The sequence below is a fragment of the Bubalus bubalis genome, chromosome 20, assembly GCF_019923935.1.
Source record: "Bubalus bubalis isolate 160015118507 breed Murrah chromosome 20, NDDB_SH_1, whole genome shotgun sequence".
Classification (NCBI taxonomy): domain Eukaryota; kingdom Metazoa; phylum Chordata; class Mammalia; order Artiodactyla; family Bovidae; genus Bubalus; species Bubalus bubalis.
In genome coordinates, this window is record NC_059176.1 from 51,987,972 (window position 1) to 51,994,061 (window position 6,090).

Here is a 6,090-nt window from a genome sequence, read left to right on the forward strand (position 1 = left end):
CTTGGATTCAGTCCCTGGGTCTGGAAGATCCCCTGGAGGAGGAAGTGGTAACCCATTCCAGTATTCTTGCCTGGAAAATCCCATGGGCAGAGGAGCCTTGTGGGCTATAGTCCATGGGGTCACAAAGAGTTGGACACGACTGAGTGACTGAGCACGAGCACAATAGACACAGAAAAGCAGATTAGTCGTTGCCTGGGATTGGGGTTGGGGGACAGGAATTGACTACACATGAGCGTAAAGAATCTTGTTAATTAAAAAAAAAAAAAAAAGAACTTCCCTTGAGGTCCAGTGATTAAGATTCCAAGCTTCCAGTGCAAGGGGCAGGGAGCGGTGGTTTGATCCTTGGTCAGGTGACTAAGATTCCACATGGTGCACAGCATGGCCAAAATATTAAAAAGATCTCGAGGTGATGTGAATATATAAACTATAGTGATGATTGCACACCTGTAAATGGACTGAAAGTCATTGAATGAATGCTTAGAATTGGTGAATATTATGTTAATAGCTTGTAATTATATCTCAGTAAAGATCTTTTAAAAAAGTAAATAGAAGATAAGGAAAATCAAGACTATCATTTATGAATATAGATGCAGAAGTCAAAATAAAATATTAGAAAGAGATTTCATAAAGTATTATACATATGCCATGACTAAATAACATTTCTTCCAGTAAAGCAAGAGTGACTGTATATCAGATACTCAATTGATATAATCCATTGCTTTGAGAAATTAAAGAGGAAGACATATTAGGGCATATTAACAGACAATGAAATAACATATAGTCAAAGTAATTGGTGGTGGTGGTGGTTTCAGTCAGTCAGTCAGTTCAGTCGCTCAGTCGTGTCCGACTCTTTGCGACCCCATGAATCGCAGCACACCAGGCCTCCCTGTCCATCACCAGCTCCCGGAGTTCACTCAGTCTCACGTCCATTGAGTCTGTGATGTCATCCAGCCATCTCATCCTCTGTAGTCCCCTTTTCCTCCTGCCCCCAATCCCTCCCAGCATCAGAGTCTTTTCCAATGAGTCAACTCTTCGCATGAGGTGGCCAAAGTACTGGAATTTCAGCTTTAGCATTATTCCTTCCAAAGAAATCCCAGGGCTGATCTCCTTCAGAATGGTGGTTTAGTCATTACTAAAAAAGCAAAAGTAGGCATAAAAACATGTTATGTAAATTTACCAACAATCAGCAGTAAATATTATTTTTAGTCACAGATCACTAAAATGAAAGTGAATGTCACTCAGTCGTGTCTGACTCTTTGCAACCCCATGGACCTGTAGCCTGCCAGGCTCCTCTGTCCATGGATTTCTTTAGGCAAGGATATCGGAGTGGGTAGCTGTTCCCTTCTCCAGGGGATCTTCCCAACCAGGGATTGAACCTCAGTCTCCTGCATCTCAGATGGATTCTTTACCACCTGAGCCATCAGGGAAGCACAGAGATCACTAAAACCATTTCAGTTTAAATCAAGAACTAGATGAGGATGTATATCGCTAGTCAATATTTTCTTGAAATTTCCAGAAATACAATAATAAAATCAATTTATTCAAGGATATAAATTTAAAAAAAAACCTCATAAATCTATCTGTTCTAGATAATAAAAATATTTTATACCAAAATAACACAAAAATCCCATAGTTAAAAGTGAAAACAAAGTTCTTCAATTGATAAGAGAATTTGGGAAGGAGATTTGATGTACAGTAAAATTACAAAGAGAAAAATTTTTCCCTGAAATAGCAATAAGCACTTAGAAATTGAAGCGGAACCAAACATATTCACAATGGTATAAAAATGAACAGTAGAATGTTCATAATAAATTTAACAGGGAATGGATAGACCTAGTGACCATCATACAGCGTGAAGTAAGTCAGAAAAACAAATATCCTATTATATCATTGTATAATATGATATTATATCGTAATACCTCGCTTATATGTGGAATCTTGAAAAATGGTACAGATAAACTTATTTTCAAAGCAGAAATAGAGACAGATGTAGGGAACAAACTTGTGAATACCAAGGGAAGAAGGGAGGTGGTATGAATCGGAAGATAGGGATTGATATAGATACAGTACTATGTACAAAGTAGATAGCTAATGAGAACCTACTGCATAGCACAGGGAACTCTACTCAGTGCTCTGTGGTGACATGAATGGGGAGGAAATCTGAAAAAGAGAGGATATATGTATAACCATAACTAATTCGCTTTGCTGTGCAGCAGAAACTAATACAAAACTGTAAAGCAACTATACTCCGTAAAAATCTTTTAAAAATGTAACAGGGAATGGAATTGTTTCCTTAATTTCTCTTTCTATTTTCTCATTATTAGTGGATAGGAATGCAAGGGATTTCTGTGTGTTGATTTTATATCCTGCAACTTTACTATATTCATTGATTAGTTCTAGTAATTTTCTGGTGGAGTCTTTAGGGTTTTCTATGTAGAGGATCATGTCATCTGCAAACAGTAAGAGTTTTACTTCTTCTTTTCCAATTTGTATTCTTTTTATTTCTTTTTATGCTCTGATTGCTGTGGCCAAAACTTCCAAAACTATGTTGAATAATAGTGGTGAAAGTGGGCACCCTTGTCTTGTTCCTGACTTTAGAGGAAATGCTTTCAATTTTTCACCATTGAGGATAATGTTTGCTGTGGGTTTGTCATATATAGCTTTTATTATGTTGAGGTATGTTCCTTCTATTCCTGCTTTCTGGAGAGTTTTAATCATAAATGGATGTTGAATTTCGTCAAAGGCTTTCTCTGCATCTATTGAGATAATCATATGGCTTTTATTTTTCAATTTGTTAATGTGGTGTATTACATTGATTGATTTGTGGATATTGAAGAATCCTTGCATCCCTGGGATAAAGCCCACTTGGTCACGATGTATGATCTTTTTAATGTGTTGTTGGATTCTGATTGCTAGAATTTTGTTAAGGATTTTTGCATCTATGTTTATCAGTGATATTGGCCTGTAGTTTTCTTTTTTTGTGGCATCTTTGTCAGGTTTTGGTATTAAGGTGATGGTGGCCTCATAGAATGAGTTTGGAAGTTTGCCTTCCTCGGCAATTTTCTGGAAGAGTTTAAGTAGGATAGGTGTTAGCTCTTCTCTAAATTTTTGGTAGAATTCAGCTGTGAAGCCGTCTGGACCTGGGCTTTTGTTTGCTGGAAGATTTCTGATTACAATTTCAATTTCTGTGCTTGTGATGGGTCTGTTAAGATTCTCTATTTCTTCCTGGTTCAGTTTTGGAAAGTTGTACTTTTCTAAGAATTTGTCCATTTCTTCCAAGTTGTCCATTTTATTGGCATATAATTGTTGATAGTACTCTCTTATGATCCTTTGTATTTCTGTGTTGTCTGTTGTGATCTCTCCATTTTCATTTCTAATTTTATTCATTTGATTTTTCTCCCTTTATTTCTTGATGAGTTTGGCTAATGGTAAGCCAGAAAGAAAAACATCAATACACTATACTAATGCACATATATGGAATTTAGAAAGATGGTAACAATAACCCTGTATGCGAGACAGCAAAAGAGACACAGATGTATAGAACAGTCTTTTGGACTCTGTGGGAGAGGGAGAGGGTGGGATGATTTGGGAGAATGGCATTGAAATATGTATAATATCATATAAGATATGAATTGCCAGTCCAGGTTCAATGCAGGATACAGGATGCTTGGGCTGGTGCACTGGGATGACCCAGAGGGATGGTACGGGGAGGGAGATGGGAGGGGGGTTCAGGATGGGGAACACGTGTACACCCGTGGCGGATTCATGTTGATGTATGGCAAAACCAATACAATATTGTAAAGTAATTAGCCTCCAATTAAAATAAATAAATTTATATAAAATAAAATATAACAGGGAAATAACAGAAAGTTCCATAAATAAAATTTCTACAAATTGTATTAAAGGATATAAACCAAGATCTGGATAAATAGTAAGACAGACATCGATGGTTGATAAATAAAATGCTAATTCTTCTAAAATCAATGTATAGTTTTGTATAATTCTAAGTATAATCCTAATATATCTTTCTTTTAAAATTGTATAGAATTATTCTAAGAGTTTATATGAACACATAAAATTGTCAAGAAAACCATTCAAAACAAAAACAGAAAGGGAGAAGTTGACTTATGTAAAATATCATTTGAAATAGCCACTCAAGTGAGTTTATCATTAGTATTGGCATATAAATAGACAAAGATTAGTAATGCAATTTGGGGAATCCAGAACTATATCTGAGGCTAAGTGAGAACTGAATACACAATGACAGTAATAATTGTGTAAGAAAACTGGGTTAATGATAGATGGTACTGGCATAACTGGCTATCTTTCCAGAAGAAACTAAAATTAATCCCTATTTTGCCCCACACACAAAATAATTCTAGATGAGTTAAAGATTAAATGAGGAAATAATAAAATGTTAGAACATGAATATTTAGTCCACTTCCTCTATTAAATAGAGATAGAATGAAACAAAATTAGATGCATATAGACCATATAAAATTTTAAAACCTTTGTACAGATGAAGATTTCATTTAAAAAGTGCATAGAAAACAATAATGTGTTTGGACAAAAATGTTAATTCAAAGAATATGAGTTAACATCCACTTTATATAAATAGCTCTTTCAAACATCCCAATAGAAAGATTAGCAAAGACTAGGATGAAGCAATGCACAAAAAGGCAATTCCAAATGGCCAACAAACATTATGATGTTCAACCTCTACAGTCGTCAGTGAATGCAAATTAAAGTAATGAGATGTCCCTTTATGCCCATCAGCCTGGCAAGCGCTAAACAGAGCAGTAACACCTATTGCTGGTAGTGATACAGAGAAAAGGGGCACTTTAATATATTGCTGGTGGAAATGTGCTGTATTATAGCTTTTTTGGAAAGCAATCTGGCAATATCTATTAAATTAAAAATATCCTTTGACCTAAACATCCTGCTGTGGGAAAGTATCCCAGAAAAACAAATGCAACAGTAGGTAAGAATACAGGCACAAGGATTTTTATTGCATCATTGTTGGTTGTGCAAAAAATGAGGGAAGTTAGTGAATTCCTATTAGTAGTGGAATGATTGAATAGTGTGAGTATTTGATACTCACATATTATAAAATGTGGGTGTAATATGATCACGTTTTTAAATAAAAACAAACACACATACGTATGTATATACATATATATGTATGTGTCTCTATATTTGTTGTGTTAGTTGCTCAGTCGTGTCAGTCTCTTTGTGACCTCATAGACTGTAGCCCACCAGGCTCCTCTGTCCATGGAATTCTCCAAGCAAGAATACAGGAGTGGGTTGCCATTCCCTTCTCTGAGAGATCTTCCTGACCCAGAGATGGAACCCAGGTCTCCCACATTGCAGGCAGTTTCTTTACCATCTGAGCCACCAGGGAAACCCATATGTGCATCTATATCTATCTATCTATCTGTCTGTCTATCTGTCTATCTATCTACCTATCTGTCTCTCTGTCTGTCTTTTTGTCTATCTATCCACATCTGTATCTGACTGGAGAAAAAAGAGATTATACAAACTTGACTGTTAAAATGGATTCTGTGAGAGTAGAGATGTAGGGATGGTGTAGGTAGAGGGGCTTGAAAAGATCAAGGGCTCAGGTGGAAAGTACGGTCAAAAAAAGGGGGAAATATAATTAAAACCCAGCCCATGTGGTTTGACTGCATTTGTGTCAGACAATACTGAGATGGCCTCCAATCATTCACTTCCTCTGAAACTGCCTAAAATGCAGAAGACCTGGGTTTGATCCTCAGGTCAGGAAAATCCCCCGGAGAAGGGAGTGGCTACCCACTCCAGTATTCTTGGAGTTTTCCTGGTGGCTCATACGGTGAAGAATCTGCCTGCATTGCAGGACCTGGGTTCAATCCTTGGGTCAGGAACATGCCTTGGAGAAGGGAATGGCTACCCACTACAGTATTCTTGCCTGGAGAATTTCATGGACAGAGAAGCCTGGTGGGCTAGGTCCATGGAGTCCCAGAGTTGGACATGACTGACTACTAGTTATGCACTACTAACTTACTATGTCCCAGACAGCCCTGAGATAGCCTCTGATCCTTCCCTTCTTCTGCT